The sequence below is a fragment of the Chelonoidis abingdonii genome, chromosome 7 (genome assembly GCF_003597395.2).
Source record: "Chelonoidis abingdonii isolate Lonesome George chromosome 7, CheloAbing_2.0, whole genome shotgun sequence".
In the NCBI taxonomy this organism is placed as follows: Eukaryota; Metazoa; Chordata; order Testudines; family Testudinidae; genus Chelonoidis; species Chelonoidis abingdonii.
In genome coordinates this window covers 16,706,418-16,724,898 of record NC_133775.1, presented here as the reverse complement: position 1 = coordinate 16,724,898, position 18,481 = coordinate 16,706,418, and the positions used below count along the sequence as shown (strand labels likewise).

Sequence of the window (18,481 nt, the reverse complement as noted above, 5' to 3'; positions counted from 1 at the left end):
CCGGAGCTCCAGGAGCAGGGCTCGGGTGGTGATTTAAAGGGCCCAGGGCTCCACACGAATTCGGATATAATGCAGTAAAGCAGCGGGGCTCAGGTGGCGCTTTAAAGGGCTCGGGACTCTCCGCTGCTTTACCAGGTTATATCTGAATTCGTGTTATATAAAGTCATGTTATATTGGGATAGAAGTGTAGTCAGGACCGGCGCTAGGGGTTTTAGCGCCCTAGGCAGATGGGAATTTCACCACCCCGCGCACTGGTCCCGCAGCTCCGGTGGAGCTGCCGCAGTTGTGGCTGCGGACGGTCGGCTGCTCCGTGGCTCTGGTGGAGCTTCCGCAGTTGTGCCTGCGGGAGGTTCACCAGAGCCGCGCGAGCAGCCAACCGTCCGCAGCCACGACTGCGGCAGCTCCACTGGAGCCACCTGCTGCCCCCTCCGGCAAAACGCCACCCAACAATAATTCTGGCGCCCTAGGCGATTGCCTAGGATGCCTAAATGAAAGTGCCGGCCCTGGGTGTAGTAACTAATGTATTGATTTTTTCCACCTCAGCCCCTCTGCAACAGGTATTGAGAATTTCAGTAGTTCATTTAGTGGAAGAGAAGAATAGGAGAATTTTTTTTTTTCAAAATTCTGTATCCTAAAATTGTTAAATCTATTTGTTGTTAGGTCATCTAATAATAAAATCAATGACATTCACAATTATTCTGTAACATGCACACCACTTAGGGCTATTTATTACATCAATTCTAACCAAAAAAAACCCCAACAACGAAAAAACCAAGGACACTAGGAGCTAAAGAAGTTGTATCTGTATATGCTTCACCTATTTTCAGTATATGAAAGAGCTAAACTGATGTTAAAGGTACTTAAAATGTCCCTGACCCTATATCCCAAGAAATCCAGAGGGCAGACGTAGAGTAACTTTCATGGATGGATTCAAAACAGAAGAGAATGAGTATCTAGGATTTAATTAATGAAGACTCTGGAGCCGAGGACTAGATTTCTGTGTTCTAGTCCCAACAATTCCGCTAACTTCCTGTATGAATTTGAGCAAATTGCATTCAACTTCCCCCTCTTTCAGTTTACCCATCTGGAAAGTGGGTGTAGTAGTTGCCTACATCATGGGGGATGTGTGTGTTATGAAAAATAGTGGTTATAAAGCACTTTGAAAACCGTGGATTAAAAGGACTATTTAAATATTAAAATAATTATCAAGTAAACAAAAATGGGTTAAAAATCAATACTTAATGCAAGGTCTTCATGCTTACAAAGGGCACAACATTTAGTTGTTGAGCTACTTTCCTGGCACTTACACAGGCTCACTGGTATAAGATCAGGAATGAGTTCGCTCTTGGGTGTACATATTAGGAAGCAAAAGATGTCACTGGTCATCTATATAAGATGACTGCCCCCAGCAACTTTGTCTATCAGGCTGCTTGGACTGTCCATTCCAGGCAGTTTTCTCTTGTGTAGTCTAGACTGGAGATCTATCACAAATCAACCATCCTTTAAACCAATAAAGTAGGGAGTTGTGCAGAAAGGCCATGTCTACACTACCGGCTAAATCGGCACCACTGCGATCGATGCAGCGGTTTTGATTTAGTGGGTCTGGTAAAGACACACTAAGTCAATGGGCGAGCGCTCATACCAATGTTTGTACTCCACCTTCCCCAGAGGTGGAAGCTGTGTCAACAGGACAGCATCTCCTGCCAACATAGCGTGGTGTAGATACTGCTGTAAGTTGACTTCAGGGTTCTTTGAACCACGGGCATTATGGAAGTGCATATGAGTATTTAATTGGAAAACTGAGTGATCATGGCTGGAATCAGTGTCAGCGCACTTATTGGTTCCTGTGCCATTTCATCATGCCACAGCCATCAGGTATAACACTAAATGAATTCATAGCTTATGGGGTGAAGATCAAAAGAGCCTTTGTTTTTCTTTGTAAAATCAATTCTCATTGCTTTGTATAACTTCCACTGGATGGTGAAGGATGAAGTTGCTATCTTGAATAATGAGCTTCTGTTGAAGAACTACTGTTGATTATTGTAATTCCCTGTATCTGTGTGTGAAACCCCCAACATTAAAAAGGTTCAATTAGTTCAGAGCACAGCATCCTATTAGCAGCAACTCATGCTACTGAGAGACATTGCCTCTGACATTACTCCATTCTCTTCACAGGCACTGCATTGGCTGCTGATTAAATTCAAGATTTCAGTTCTCATCTTTGAAGACCCATGTTACCAGAGGGATTGTCTCACTCATGTTATCATGGCCTCCCATGACAGCAATACTCCAGGGAGACAACAGGGCTGCCAACCTCAGAGTGAAACCCCTGGGTGCAGGAGGTGGAGCTTTCTCAGTACCTAGCCCACAAGCCTGACACTCACTCCCAGGTAAGATCAGAGCATCTGTGATTCTCAGCACCTACAGAGCAAAAATGCAAACACCACATCTTTGACAGGTATTCCTACAGTCTCACTACGAAAATAAGAGCCAGACAAAAAACAAACTAAGCTGAGTCCCTGCTATCTGGCTCGCAGAGAAAGAGAAATATAATGTGGCATGCTTAATAACTCTGGGAAAACACTTAGGCCCCAGTTCAGGAAAGTGAATACGCATGTTTAATTCTTATTACCTTCAATGGGATTTAAGCACATGGTTAAAGGTAAGCATGTGCTTGAGTGCCTTTCTGAACTGGGTGTTAGATGATGATATAGGCATCATATAGAAACCTAGCTGGATGGAATTCAATTTTAGGTATTTTCAGGCTTAGGAGCTCTAGGCTTCATTTATGAATTGACTCCCTGATCTTTAAAAATATCCATGTAATTCACAAAAATACTATGGGTTTTGTCACTGACGTAATTTCCTATCAGCAGAGGGAATTACAGCTAAGGTTCTTTTTCTTCTCTTATTAAAGATTGTTCTTTGATCCAAAGGAGATGTTCTGATTTTTTTTTCATCTCACTCCAAATTCCAACCCCTTTTTCTCCTTAAAGAATGAGCCCCAGGACTGCATTTGCATTTGTAAAGAGCGTGTGAGGAAAAAACAGACTTCCTACATCATGTTTGGACTTATGATTCATTGGCAGGTAGCTTTTATTTTAATATATATTTGACATGAGTGTATTATTCCTTATAGCTCCATGAATAAAGCCCTTTATATCTTATTTTATTGTGCCTGGCACACATTTTATTACATAATAGAGTACTGTATCTTGGTGCTTATTAATATCATCTAAGAGAGTGAAGTTTTCACTGTCTTTAACTGTGTAAGGGGGGGAATAGTCTCTTTCCAGGTGCCTTTTAGTGTGGTATTTATTGTTACCACATTTTTGGGTTCTTGTCTATTAAATGTGCTACTGAAGACTGGAATGAAGTCACTTACATATTAAATTTCCTCTGTGAACTCTATTAAAGTACTGATGTTCATTTACTTAGGTGTCTTGCTTAAAGCAGGGTGCTGACAAGCTTCATGAATGGGAGAATGGCATCATTTAAAAAAAATAACGTTAAATCCCTACGGAAGATCTGTTCCTTGGCATTTTGAAAGCAGCATAAAATGTTCCATTGGTCTGAAGCCAACCTTTTATGATTTATACCTTTTTAAACGTAAGAAACAATATGATAAAAACATACACAAACTTGGCGCCAGGCTTAAATAATCATTTTTTCCTGCAGTGTCAGATCTGGGTCATAAAAAAAAAAAATTCTAAAAGATGACACAAATTTTATTTTGCTATCATATTCTGTGAGTGGTTTCCAAGAAATATTGTTTCATCACTGCAGGGAACCAGAACTTGCTAATACCAGAGACAAGGAAAATTTTTGAAAATTGTTATTGTAGTGTTTGTCTTGTGAGATCATTATTTTTCCCTGGTGAAGCACAGGTGCAAAATCTAAATACACTGGTTCCAGTAGTACAATTTTCTAACCGTTTCCTTTCTTTGCAGGCCTAGCAAACTTAGCCTACTATTAACAGGATACCAAGGACCCCTCGGACTCTCATTATCTTCACTCCACCATGGCAAAAACCCCAAAATCTTTCTGCCCTTGTAGAATTTATGTTTTGTCTGGTCATATTTTTTTTTCAAGACCCATTCAACCTAAATGATAGCATCTGCTGGGACTGGGGAAGCAGACATGCAGAATCCTCACAAATGGAAATGCCAGGGATGGATCAGATACCAGATGGTAAGAACATTAACTCGTAATAGGGCTAGGAGGTTCTTTTGCCTTCATAAGAAGGAAGGCAGCACCCTCTAGCACTGAGCCTTTGCTACCACTATGATGACAGGAACTGCCAAACATAAATCAGAGTGATAACAGCCTGTTGGGGATTCAGACCCATATTTTCTGGCATGGAAGATAAAATCTTTTCTTGGTTCTTAATTCAATCACGTACCCAACTGGCAATCTTGCATATCAAATTGGGAATCCTGGGAGGCTGCTGGAATATGCAGATCAACAGAAGCTAATTAGCATTTACTCGCAGCCATCCTTAACTGATTGGCAGCACAGCTGTGGGGACCAACCAAAACATGCTGGGTTGCATATTTGTAAGGCCACCTGCCACTTGGTGGAATCTAAAATTGTGTAAACTACCACTTCGTAATAACTCGGTGACCTTAGTTTTGAAGTAATACTGAATGGGCATATTTGGCTAAGTGTATAATTAGTGCTTATTTCACCTGACATGCAGCTCGGCAATAGACTGTGCAGCAGTACCTTCTTAATTTGGCATGTTGATGTCTTAATTACGATTGACAACTTGTTAGAGAGGTGCTGTATTTCCAGTGCAGGCTGATACGTACCCAATAGCACCGACTTCACTACCAATATGAAAAAATGCACTTTTATGGCTTTATACACATCCCAACCATTCAAGGTGGAACAAGCAAACATTGAAAGAAAAAAGGCTATTTCCTGTATACGTTTATATAAGTACTTTATTGCCTTACACTCCGAATATAAATTGGGAGAGGATGCGGGAGGAAGAGAGAGATGAGGAGAAATCCCAGAAAATTAAAACATCAAAAAGCATGACAAAGAAAATAGAGGAGAAATGCATATGTAGACAGAAGGAATTCCAGCATTGTGGTCTTACTTGGAACATAATGGTGAAGTGAAAATTATAACAATGATATATCCTAGGTTGTTTAGAGGAGAATGGTACTTTTCATGGGTAGGCAAAAAAGCAGGTTTGTAGACTGGTTGCCTCATCCCCTAACTGGAAAACAGGGCTGTCCATGTTTCAAGATGCTCATGCTGAAGCGAAGCAAAGAAGGTGAGAAAGATCCAGCATGTCTGGATGTGATTAGCCAAATTTTTGACTGGTGTAAGTAAGTGCAATTCCATTGGCTTCAGTGTGGTGGCTTATACCAACAGAGAATTTGGTCTAAAATTCAGAGTAGCCCAAGGAGGGTTGAAAGAGGTGGTATAAATGTATACAACGATGCCTGGAAGATTGCAGAGAGATGACTTTTCATTCAGAACTGTTAATCTTAATGAAAATAAATTGACCATAGTAAAAATTATAATGTATAGTTTAGGCCATCTGAAAGAGCCGACAACATGATAGGGAACAACAGAGGAGGTAGGTCTAAAAGACTTCATAAGAAAGCCAGTGAATAGTGAAAAACAGCTGTTTGGAAACAATTCAGCTTCTTTGTACCTCGTTATTAGTGATTAAAAGATACATTTGGATTCAGGCAGGAGTTTTAAGTTTTCATCTACTGCTGGATCTTGTTTCTCACTTGAGATCATGATGCTGTGTTGTGGAATCCCTATCATATTCTTTATCAGAAAGAGAAGGAAAAAACCCTAAAATATCATTTGCATCCTTGTTCACTGAAGAGAAATTTTGGGGAAAGATGGAAAAGAGCAAATGCATATTTTACAGGGACAAGGAAGAAATAATGTTCAGGACAAGCAAAGGCTGAGAGCTCTGAGGGGCATGGATTTTTCTAAGCTGACTATTGGTGTTGGGTGCCCAATGTGAGACTCCTTGTAGCAGGGTGGACCCCTGTTCCTGCCCTTCGGGGCTTAAAACAGCCCAGGAGAGGGCTGTGGCTGGGGCAAGAAGCCTGGGCTGATTGGGGAAAGTAGGCTCAGCTGTGGCCATGCTCCAATCAGGCCCAGCTGGCCCCTATAAGAGGCTGTGAGCCAGAAGCTCAGTCAGTCTCCCTCTGCCTGTAGAGGGAGAAGGGTCTGGCTGCAGGGAGCTAGACCCAAGGTACCTGAGTGAAGCAGGGCTGGGGACAGGCTGAGGAGCTGGGGAGTTCCAGTCTGGAAAGCCCCAGGCTGTGGCCTAGCATAGGGCCAATAGGTACTGGGGGCTGCAGAAGGCAGCCCAGGGGTAGGCCAAGGCAGCAGGTCCAAACCCTCCTTGCCAGTGATGAGTAGCTGATACTGCAGTCTGCCCTAGGGTGTGGGGCTAGAAAATGACTGGCAGTAACCTTATACTGAGGTGAGGTGGGGATAGTGGGTGGGGGTTCCCTAGGGAGGAGAGACCCTGAGAGAAAGGGGTTACTGCTAGGGGGCAGCACCCCATGTAAAAGGGCATGGGTCCAGGGAGGGACACAGGGGCCAGAGGACAGGTGGATCATCGGCCTGCAGAGGGCGCTCCAGAGCTGAATTGAGCTAATTTCCAGAAGTCACCAGCAGGAGGTGCTGCAGAGGTGAGTCCACTCATCTACACTCCCTAAGGGGCCTGATTATTAGGAAGTGCTGCAACCCCCACTCTCTGAAAACTGGGCTCCTTTAAGGTGTGTCACACTGAGCCATGATCACCAGTCACACCTGAGATTCCTGGCCATGGATTGTTATCCTAGGATTCTGTCAGAGGCAGCAATAAACACATAAAAATAAAATCAAACAAACAGTGTTAAAGATCACTAACAAATTCTTTGAAATCTCTTGGATTGGAAGTTGAATGACTTGTAATAGACTAAAGAGATGCTAATGTAACACTTAGGGGTTATAGTACATATATGTGGCTTGGCTACTCCCCATCACCATAATTCATATGCACTAAGCTCCATACTGCTTTCTTTCTACTTGTATATCCAGAATCCATGGAATCTAAAATTAACCAGAGATACCTGTAGAGTTTGGGCATCTCTACCAGAAGAATGAGTAGGGCCCTACCAAATTCATGGCCATGAAAAATGCATCACAGACCATAAAATCTGGTCCCCGACGTGAAATCTGGTCTTTTGAGTGCTTTTACCCTATGCTATACAGATTTAATGAGGGAGACCAGCGTTTCTCAAATTGAGGGTCCTGATCCAAAAGGGAGTTGCAGAGGGGTCACAAGTTTATTTTTGGGGGTCGTGGTATTGCCACTCTTACGTCTGTGCTGCCTTCAGAGCTGGGTGGCCAGAGAGTGGCGGGTGTTGGCCGGGTGCCCAGCTCTGAAGGCAGCGCTCTGCCAACAACAGTTCTGAAGTAAGGGTGGGAAAAATATACCATGCCACCCTTACTTCTGTGTTGCTGCCTTCAGAGCTGGGCAGCCAGATAGCGGCGGCTGTTGGCCAGGTGCCCAGCTCTGAAGGCAGCAGCACAGAAGTCAGGATAGCAATATCATCCCATCCTTACTTCTGTGCTGCTGCTGGTGGTGGCTGTGCTTTCAGAAGTCGGCTCTTAATCAGCAGCCACCGCTCTCTAGATGCCCAGCTCTGAAGGCAGAGCCACTGCCAGCAGCAGCACAGAAGTAAGAATAGCAATACTGCAATTTCTGCAATAACTTTGTGGACACCCCCCCAACTCCTTTTTGGGTCAGGACCCCTACCATTACAGCAATGTGAAATTTCAGATTTAAATAGCTGAAATAATGAAATTTATCATTTTTAAAATCAAATTACCATGAAATTGACCAAAATGGATCGGGAATTTGGTAGGATCCTGGTAATGAGGAGGGGTGCAGTGCACTTTGTCTCCTTTCCAACTCTTATATCTGTTGCTGTTATTGTCTTTGTTGCTGTTAAGGCTGCATCCAGGCATACCTCAGGACAGGTTCTTATCAATTTTCTCATCATGAACTTAGATGGGGTTACATCTGGTTAGTAGTTTACCAAGGAGCTGCCATGGGAAATAATGGTTGATAATTTAATAGGTGGCATGCTTTATGTGGAGACAGTACTTAACCAGTGCCACAGCGTGGGAGTAAAGTGCTGTGCTACTGAAGGCCCTAAATAGAACAGAACTGGGATCATAAGAACCTGTGGCCATTAATGAACACAGATCTTTCACTATTCTAATTCCAGTAGGCTAAATGCAGTTTGCATATTAATTGTGTTCTGTTTATTCCCCGCCCCCCGCCCAGTTTCAGTGGGATGCGCTATTCTTCACTTCCTAAACCTAAACAGTTATACAGCATCTTTGCTCGCTGGTTTGCAGTTGTCATGCTCTGCACCAGGTTGGCTGCATTTCGGTGGGGTGTGTGTGAAGTTATTTCTGTGCATTCCATTTAAAAAGGACTTTGGGAATGAAGGTGCAGTGAGAGATGCAAAGTGACCTGGCTGTATGAAGTAACACTGCATCCTTTTTTCTTGTAGTTTAAGTTTGAATGTTTGACCTTTGAGCTGACAGTTGTTCCTGAGGAATATCACAAGATATTGAGACAGGAGCTTCCCCTCAAGCAGCAGATGCAGGAGCAGGAGCAATCAGATGCATATAAGAGTGACATGGCATGCTGTAGCAGTTAGTTGCCTTTCATAATATCCTTGTGATATATACATTTATGGGTACTGGGGGTTTTGTGTGTGGGGGAGACATGCAAGACATTTCACTGTTACAAAAATATTGTGCATTTCTGATATTGTGCATGAACAGGTAACAATTTACCAGAAAATACCAAAATACCTTGGTGATTTTCATAAATCATAGAGGGAAATGACTTTTTAGGTCATTCCATCTATCTCCCTGCCACTGTATGCATTAGTCCTATGAACCCCTTGACAATGTTTGTTCTGAGCGCTCCTCAATTGTCAGTATCTTTCTGGTAAAGTGGTACCCACAGTTGAAGCCAGAGGGAGAGGGAATTAACTTCCTGCTCTGTGCCGTGTCCTTTCTACAGCCATCTTGCATTTCAAACCATGCTTCATAGGCTCACTAAGTAATTGTTTCCCAGGTTCGTCCCTTCTGCACTGAGTGTTTGTGTTTGCAGAATATTTTCCCGCAGATCTATCACATTCTCTGCTTCTAAGCACCTCTAAGTCCCTTTGCATTATCTCTCTGTGCTGAATGGTGTTTGAAGGTCCTCCCAGAAAAGTAGATTTGGGAATTTCATTAGTGTGCTGTTCTCTCCATGCTGTCTCGTTAAGATATTATATCAGACTAGACATGGCACTGCTGTTTCCCATGACTATATAGGTCAGCATCACCTCCATTTAAAAAACTCTGAAACTCAAGTTCAGACCAGGAAGTGACTTCTCTCAGACACACTGGGATTAAGTGGCACAGGCGTTGGCTTCGGTGTGAAGAGGCCTCTGTCTTAGTCATGTTCTGAACGTATCTATTAACCTTTCTGAGCTTCAGTTTCTGACTCTGTAAATGGTAGTGATTACACAGATTCACTTCATAAGTAAATGATAATCGTAAGGTGCAAAGTAGCGTGCCTAAAGACCTTACCTCAGACTCAGGACTCATTGTGTCAACCACTAGATACAGAGAAACAGGCAATCCCTGTCTTGGAGTCTTTAGTCATGGGGCAGAATTTCCAAGCCACAAAGCCATCAAATAGAAAAGACAAATGAAGGGTGGGAGAGAGGAAATATTATAATCCCTCCCAGAGGCCCCGGCCCAGCCTGTCAGATGGACTGCCTAAACTCTGGGACTTCAGGGTTCTTGGCTCAAGGGGAGCAGGACATGCAGACTACTGTGGAATTGAGCAACCTTGGGCTCCCTAATGCCTGGGCTAGCTGGATGCTTTGGGGATGGGGGAGAGGGAGGGAACACAGTGCCCTGGGGCATCCAAAGTCTCTGACTCCTTTGAAGCTCAGCAGGTGGGGATTCAGAAACAGGGCTGACAGAGAGCTGAGGGCATGGAAGCCTTGACAGCATTAGCTGTGAGGCTCTGAGCTAGCCTGGACCCCTTAGGGCTTCCAGGCTCCTAGCTCCATTTCAGCCCGCCAGGCAGGATTTAATTTAAAAATTGTGGTAACAAAACATTTTTGATTTTTCAAAAGTAACTCTTTTAGATTTCTGTGCCAGAGAGAATATCAATTTTCCCCCTTTGCATTCCAAATGGGAATGAAACACATTTTCAAAATACGAAAATGCTCTGGAAAATGCAAACTCCATTCTCTACCCAGCTCTATTCTTATGTTTGTGAAATAATGTGATTTGTGACTGTTACATTCTGTTAATCACCCTGTGTAATTGACAACCTGATGAAATGCGTGCTTGAGTTGTCACATTGCTTTAGGTGGGTAAAGACATCCTGTGTCCTGCTAAGCAGATAGAAGGGATAAAGTATCTGGTGACATTCAGATACATTACTGAAAATGCAGAATTCACCTGAAGTTACTCTGACCCCCTCTGTTCCTAGCATTTTGTTAGAGCTTGTAAGAGTTAAAGACTGAAGGTGATCCTAACCAAAGTCTAATTTATCACAGGGCTGATGTGGATATTTTGTAGAAACCAGTTCCCTAAAGATATCTGATCTGGCAGATGGTATCACCTCAGCTTTAGGCCTTACTGATGTGATGACTTATGAAACCTGTTGCCGAAGAGGTTCCGATGTTCTTTGCCCATAAGTGTCTAATGACATGAAAAGGAAGGATTGTCATTTGAAATGAGGATGAGTGACTCTTCCATACAGAGACCTTTACTTGGTCTGCTAAATGAATATCTCCAGTAACTCAGTTAGTAGAGAGAACTGTTACTCAGGAATATTTTGTTCATGTATTTTAGCAGAGGACAACAGGACACAGACACAGGGGAGTACGTCTCCGTATATTTTGCAGCTCATGTACTTTCACTGGAGCGTAGGAATTGCTCTATTGCCTCTAGCTGTTGGGTCATTCATATTATAATATGGACACCCTGTTAATAGACATGAGAACTGCATTATCTGAAAACCTCTAGTTCAGTTACAGATTATTGGGCTGGACGCAGGAACCACCTCAGTTATGCAGGTCAGAATAGGTGGTCACAGTGGATATTTATGACCCTAAAAATCGATGAATCTATAAGACTCCTCACTTCCCACTAATGATGAAAGTAAGTCGATTCACAGAAGACTGCATGCTGGATTTTCATTTAATGGCAAACATCCATCCCTTGTAACTAACCGAGATCCCAGGAGTTACGAGATGGTTCATGCATCAGGCAGACTATAGCAAACATCTTCATTAAGATTCATTCTGACCTGTGATGATGCCATTGATGGTTAATGTAATAATGGTTCCAGTTTAAAATATTGGGTAGTGTCAATGGGAAATCTTTTTTGTAAATATTTTGCTTTTTTTTTCTATCATGTAAAATAACAAAAAAGACTAATCTTAAAAATGCTCTTAATGACTGTAACCAAAATATTAACAGTAGTAAACAAGAATACATTTTCTCATAACTTGTCATATCAGTGTAATAAATTAAGCCAGGAACACATTAACATTTGACAGCTTAAACAATGCAGGAAAAAATACAAACCTCACAGGGACTACGTGAAGCATATTGGCAGTTTAACAGACATTTTGAGATGCAGATACATATATCAACCTCTCTGAATGTAGTCTTGATAACTCCTTTTCCAGTGTGTGCCAAAACGCTGCCATCCAAAGACTAAGTTCCAGATTTATTTATCTGTGGTGGCGAAGGCAGATTCAGGAGCCCCCTGAACCCATTTTATAGCAGACATGTGATTTTTATCATACAACAGCAAAGACAGAAATTTCTTTCTAAATTAGTGAATATAGAGCATATAAAAAGATCTTATAGGAAAGATTTGCCTGGCCATCTAATACAAGGGACCATATCAAACCTGTTTTGGAGGACTCGACTGAATGAGTAGTCCTGCACAATTTGATATAAGTTTCATCCTTGTTTTCATTCATGTTCCATCTGGTGCAGGGTAACAAATATTGGAAGTAAATCTTGTAACCGGAACCACGTGAGCTGATGTGTAGCATCAAGATGGTGTGACATGCAAGCAACAAATGCATACATATGGATTTCTTTCTTTACCTTTTTACATTATGTAAATCCTAGGACAAGTAGAGTGTTTACAAAGAAATATTGTGCCCTTACTCCACATAAGTCAAACTCCCTCCGTTTATATTTCCTCTTTTGGACTTCGGCTGCTTTGTTTCTCCTTTTATTGTTTTTCTATTATGATTTTATGACTGAATATTTATAATTCTCTGCTAAGATCTGCTCACTTTTTCTGATGGTGGAGATTCTATGAATAAATGTCACCACACTTAATAGATTGCATTCTGTATAGATTTTTGCAATGGAGCAAAGTAATGGAGTCGAGCAGTTTCCTGTTGGAGGTTCCAGTTGATAAAGGCCAGAAGGGACCATTGTGATTGTCTGGTCTGACCTCCTGCACATTGCAGGTCACAGAACCTCACCCACCCACTTCTGTAATAGACCCCTAACCTCTGACTGAGTTGCTGAATTCCTCAAATCATGATTTAAAGACTTCAAGTTACAGAGAATCTACCATTTATAGTAACTTAAACCTGCAAGTGACCCAGGCTGCAGAGGAAGGTGAAAATCCCCTAGAGTCTCTGCCAATTTGACCCAGAGGAAAAGTCCTTTATGGATTGATTTTTTTTTTTTTTTGTTCAGTGTTTTGAAGATAGCTAGCCAGACACTTGAGCCTTCTATGGCTGCTTTCTGTCTCTTTGAAAGCACAACATGAATGCAAAGTTGGCTTAAGCAGCCAGATGGGCTCTTCCACACTGCCCCTTCCAGTTGGAGGAAAACCAGGGAGTGGGCGGTGCACCTCCAAGCATTAGCAATCTCTGGTTGCAAGAATGGTCCCTGGGGCTGGCCATAGGCAACGGGGCATAAACTGGAACAGCACTGAGGTGGTTCTAACTTATGTGAAGGCCAAACCTAGTTCTGGTCAAGACTGGAGGTTTGTGAAGTCACATTTCCTCCTCCGCCCTGAACTCCTGTGCTCAGTGGAGTTTGGACATAACCCAGTATTGAGACAATAAACTGAAGAACAGCCCTAAATATTACTAATATTATAGTGGGTCCTATGGCCGAATAACTCTCTAGCTTTCTAGAGTCCCAATATGAAATGCTTGCATTGAAATTTGGTGTAAAACATTAGATCGTTATGTGGTTCTTTTTGCCTTAGCAGGTGCACTTGAACCAACTGATCCATTGGTTAGTGTTTGAAACACCATAGGAGTCGTACTACAGCCAGCTATTTGTCGTAAGTAATATTTTTCCAATGTTTCTTTGTACAATAGTTATTTGATTATGGTCGAGTAGCATTCTTCACCGTCAGTGTAAATAATAAAACTATCAAGGCCTTTTCTAAACAAAATCCCAACTCAAGAACAATAAAATCTAAACCCAGCCAAAACAATCTCATATTTTCTACAGAAATCTGACTAGATAATTTTCTTCCAGCGTTTCATGCAGCAATGGGAAGTTGAGGCACTTGTGGATATAAAGAGGTGTTGTGGGGATCTTCTAGTTATTTGAAAACATAATAAATCTTCTGGATAGTTGAATAGAATTCTTGTTCTCTTGACACTTGGCAAAACAGACTTGAGTCCTGTTCATCGCTACCCCTCTAGGATAGAAATTCTGCCTCTGCTGCATGCAAGCTACCCAGGTGAAATGAAGCAGTGGTCAGATTTGGCTCACAGCAATGCACTGGACTTCAGTCTAGTTAGGTTAGTCTAGTTAGTTGTAAGAGAGGCCTGAATATCCACTAATTGATTTTTAAATTGCTTACAATGTCCAGCTATATGGGATTTCACTAATCCTGCCTATCTTCATTATTTAATATGCATATTACAGTAACGTCCAGAGGCCCCAACTGAGATTGTACTAGGCACTGTACAAATACATAATAACTGACATGCCCTGAAGAATTAACTAATTAAACAGAAAAAACAGGTGAAAAAATGTGTGTGGGAGGGGGAGGAAATATGATTATCTTTGTATTAAATGGGGAACTGAATCAGATAAAAGGGATTGCATCCACAGTTATATCAGGCATCTGTGGCAGAGGTAGGGATTGAACCTGGCCCCCCCTTGAAGGCTTTAACCACAAGTTAAGGGCTTTTAAGGGTTCTTTCCCAATATGTAGGTCAGGGAGGCTGAAAGGAGCCTCTTATTTCTTATAACAAACATAAAATTTGCCATATCCGATCAGACCAAAGCTCTTTGTTAAGTGTGATAACATTCCACCAGCAATAACTTGTAATGTTTTAGTAGAAACCAAACCTCCACATATTTTGTACCTTCTGACCTATTAATTATAATTTTTTTTCTTGAAAACTTGGACTTGGATCACACTACTCAATATTTTTATATATCTATATATGTGTTTTTGAAGCTGCTGGGTTTGGGTTATATCTTTTCCATATGCCCAACCCACACAATCCCATCAACACTTTCACACACTAGTCTAACACTCTATATTTGTGTGAAACTCACTGGAGGAAAAACCCCCAACCTATTATTACTATTAATAAAAACTAATTTCTCATCACAATTATTAGTGTTTTCTTTAACGTCACAAAATGCATCCAGTGCATTTGAATGTCTAACTTTTCCTCCATTGACTCAACGTAGATTTATGATTTATATTCAGAATTACCCCACTTCTACCACTACCTGCCCTTTTTTCCTTTTGGTTTGACAAAGCTCCTTTCACAAAAGTTAATCTCTTTCTGTTTAAGCAATTCCCTAATACATTTTATATTCTGTTGTTCATGGGAAATGATGTTCTGAAAGTTGATATCCATTGCGACACCATGTGTTAAGACAGAGAAGTAGGGAACAAAAATGCTAACTGCATGAAGAAGTCTAATAATAGACAATTTGTTCACCTGGCACTGGGTGGATTAGCTTTTGAGATGAGCTCATTGTTGTCTAGCAATCAGCTTTTTGCTAGTCCGCAGGATAAAAGTGTGGAAAATCCAGGTTGTGGAAATAAGGGCTTGCTAATATTAGAATTACATTGTACATTACATGATAGAATTAGAAAGCTACACATTAGCCTTTTTTTAAAAGGAGGAGAGACATGGGATTGTAATTATTTAGGTAAGTAATTAATAAAGTGACAATCATATATATATATCTTGCCAAAAAACCATACATAGATAAACATTTTAGATACCTTTACAATTGGGTAAGCTGTTCAGTGCAAGCTTTCACTCTGAAATGCAGCAAAAGCTCTCCCAGACTCATTGAGAATGCAGCCTTTAGCCTGGGAAGCTCACCAGGAAAAACAGAGTTATTCAGTGTGTTCAAAATTGAATCACTGCTCCATGAATGTGTTCATGCTCCACTGTGCAATGTAATCACCAGGGCTTCAGAAACCACTGGCAATAGTGAGAACACTTCCACCAGTTGACTCACCACTCAAAACTCCTTGTTCCCTGAGCTATATTGTGATGCAAGACTTTATGCAGCAGGTATCAGAGGGGTAGCCGTGTTAGTCTGGATCTATAAAAGCAGCAAAGAATCCTGTGGCACCTTATAGACTAACAGATGTTTTGGAGCATGAGCTTTTGTGGGTGAATACCCACTTCTTCGGATGCATCTACGAAAGCTCATGCTCCAAAACGTCTGTTAGTCTATAAGGTGCCACAGGATTCTTTGCTGCTTTTATGCAGCAGGGTGATTAGGAAAAGGGGAAGCATGGATTAATTACCAGGAAACACTCTTAAGCAACAATTATTTGGTTGAAGACACAGCCTTGAGTGTTTGAGCCTCCTCCTTAGTTGGTGAGGTGATGACACACCAGAAAGGAGAATCTGAAAGTGAGGGGAAGCAGGAGCTGGTGTTTGGCTGGGCAGTTTCTGGGGCTCTTGATGCATTGGTAGTTGGAATGTGATGGGGAAAGAGAGACTACCACAGCTGAGCATCACCCATCCACTTCCTGTCTCTAAACAAATCCTACTCCTGCAGCCTACTTCCCTCCAGCTGAGGAAGAGGGAGAAGGAGTCACACCAGCTCCTTCTAGGAAAGAGAGAAAGGAAAGAGAGAAATGAATGTTTATACTTGGTATTTAAAACAAGTCTTTAAAATTTTCTACAATTCAGCAAATTGCGCTAATTATTTCGCGTGTTTTGTGGAAGAACCCCCTGATCTAATTTTTATGTCCACACACATTCTCCATTCTGGTGAAGTAGAGATGATAGCTTTTATAGAAATGGGGGTGGGAGTTCTAAGTGTGCCCCTACTCAACTATATAAGCTGTGCCTGCAATTTTGTTTGACTTGCTGTGGGGTTATGAATATCCATGTATTTATTTCCTGTAGCTATAATGTCAGACCTATGATGACAACCACCAGATTTGGTGAGCTCTCCATCCTGTCTTGTTGTACTTTAACTGCTGCTAAAATCCAATATTTATTTTACCAAGACAGTTCAACTTTACAACTCAGTTTTTAATCAATAGTTTTAACGTCTCAGTGTAATAAGCCTCTGTCCCAAATCTGGACCTTAGTATCCAAAATCTGGGTGCTTAGCATGAACCTCCCCCAAGCTTATTACCAGCTTGGATCTGATCTCGCTGCCACCAATCAGGATTCGGAGTACCTGATCAACTCTCCTGGGTCTCCCCAATCCTTTCCCTGGGAGGACCCCCAAGACCCAGAAGCTCTGAGTCTTTAATCTAGTAGAGGGTGCTCGGCAGCACCACCGGGTTGGTGGAGGAGGGAAAGAGAGATTAAGGATCATCTTCTGTTTCCTTTATTTTTGGGGTTTGTCTCTTTGTGGATAAGGAGAATGCATTCCTTGGTATTGTGATGTAAAGAGATTTGCATCAGCTCTCTTTCAAGTGTTAGCCAAGAGGAAAGTCTGGGTGGGAGAGGGAGGGGGAAGGAAGTGGAGTATTTTCCCTTACCGTTAAGACTCAGGTAGTAAACTTCTTCGGACGATCTACGACAAGCTCATGCTCCAAACGTCGTTAGCGTGAAGATCTTCTCGTTAATGCAGCAGGGTGATAGGAAAGGGAACATGGATTATTACCAAAGAAACATCTAAGCAACCAATCTATTTGTTGAACGCTGAGTGTTCGAGACTCTTAGTATTGGTGAAGGTGAGACAACAGAAGGAGATCTGGGAGGGGGAAGCAGGACTGGGTTCGGCATGGCAGTTTCTGGGTCTTGATGGGGTTGTAGGGAAGAGAGACACACCCACAGCTAGCATCACCATCCCACTTCCTGTCATCTAAAAACAAATCTTTACTCCTGCAGCCTAACTTCCCTCTCAGCTGAGGAGAGGAGAAGCGATCACACAGCTCTCTTCTAGGAAAGAGAGAAGGAAAGACGAGACAATGAATTTGTATACTTGTATTTGAAAACAAGTCTTTAAATTTTTCTACAAGTCAAGCAAATGCGCTAATTAATTTCGCGGTGTTTTGTGGAAGAACCCCCTGAGCATAAATTATTTATAGTCCGAACACCATTCTCAATTCTGGTCGATTTGTAGACGATGAAGCTTTTTAATAGAAAGGGGGGGGGAGTTCTCTAAGTGTGCCCTACTCCAACGAATAAGCTCGTCCTTGCAATTTTGTTTGACTGCTGTGGGTATGAATACCAGTATTTATTTCTGTAGCTATAATGTCAGACCTATGATGACAAGCACCAGATTTTGGGAGCTCTCCACTACTGACCTCCTTGTTGTAACTTTAACTCGGTCTGCTAAAATCCAATATTGTACTTTACCAAGACAGTTCAAATGTTACAACAATTTTAACAATAGCTTCTAACGCTCAGTCGTAATAAGCCTCTGCCCAAATCTGGACCTTAGTATCCCACCACAAATCTGGGTGCTTAGCATTCAACCTCCCCAAAGCTTATACCAAGCTTGATCTGCACATCTCCTGCCACCATCAGGATTCGGAGTACCTGATCCAACTCGTCGCCCGGGTCTCCCTCGATCCTTTCCCTGGGAACCGGACCCGCAATGACCCAAGCTCTAGAGCTATCACCTGGTAAGGGTAAATACTCCACTTCCCTTCGCCCCTCCCTCTCCACCCAGACTTCCTCCTCGGCTAATCTGAGAGAGCTGATGCAATCTCATACATCACAATCAAGAAGCACTGTCTCCTTATTCGCCACCAAAGGAACAAACCCCAATACAAGGAACAGAGGATGATACCTACTCTCTTTCCCCTCCAGCCACCAACCGGTGGTGGGGGCTGCGAGCACCTCCATAGATCTAACACAAAGAATACCCTCCCTTGCTCACTCAACCGAACCACGAAGAAACCAAACAAGTCTTAAAAAGAAAGGCTTTTATATACCATAATAAAAAGAAAAATGACATAAAC

General features: G+C 42.0%; 1 long non-coding RNA gene across 1 annotated transcript in view; it reads left to right on the top strand.

Moving 5' to 3' along the window:
* The first annotated feature begins 2,177 nt into the window (after positions 1–2,177).
* The window catches only part of LOC116833777 (uncharacterized), a 20,682-nt gene continuing 4,378 nt past the window's right edge, over positions 2,178–18,481 (top strand). Inside the window, exons 1-3 of the long non-coding RNA XR_012656233.1 lie at positions 2,178–2,390; positions 4,093–4,191; positions 13,316–13,393. This is a non-coding gene — a long non-coding RNA (uncharacterized LOC116833777). The remainder of the gene's footprint in view (positions 2,391–4,092; positions 4,192–13,315; positions 13,394–18,481) is intronic.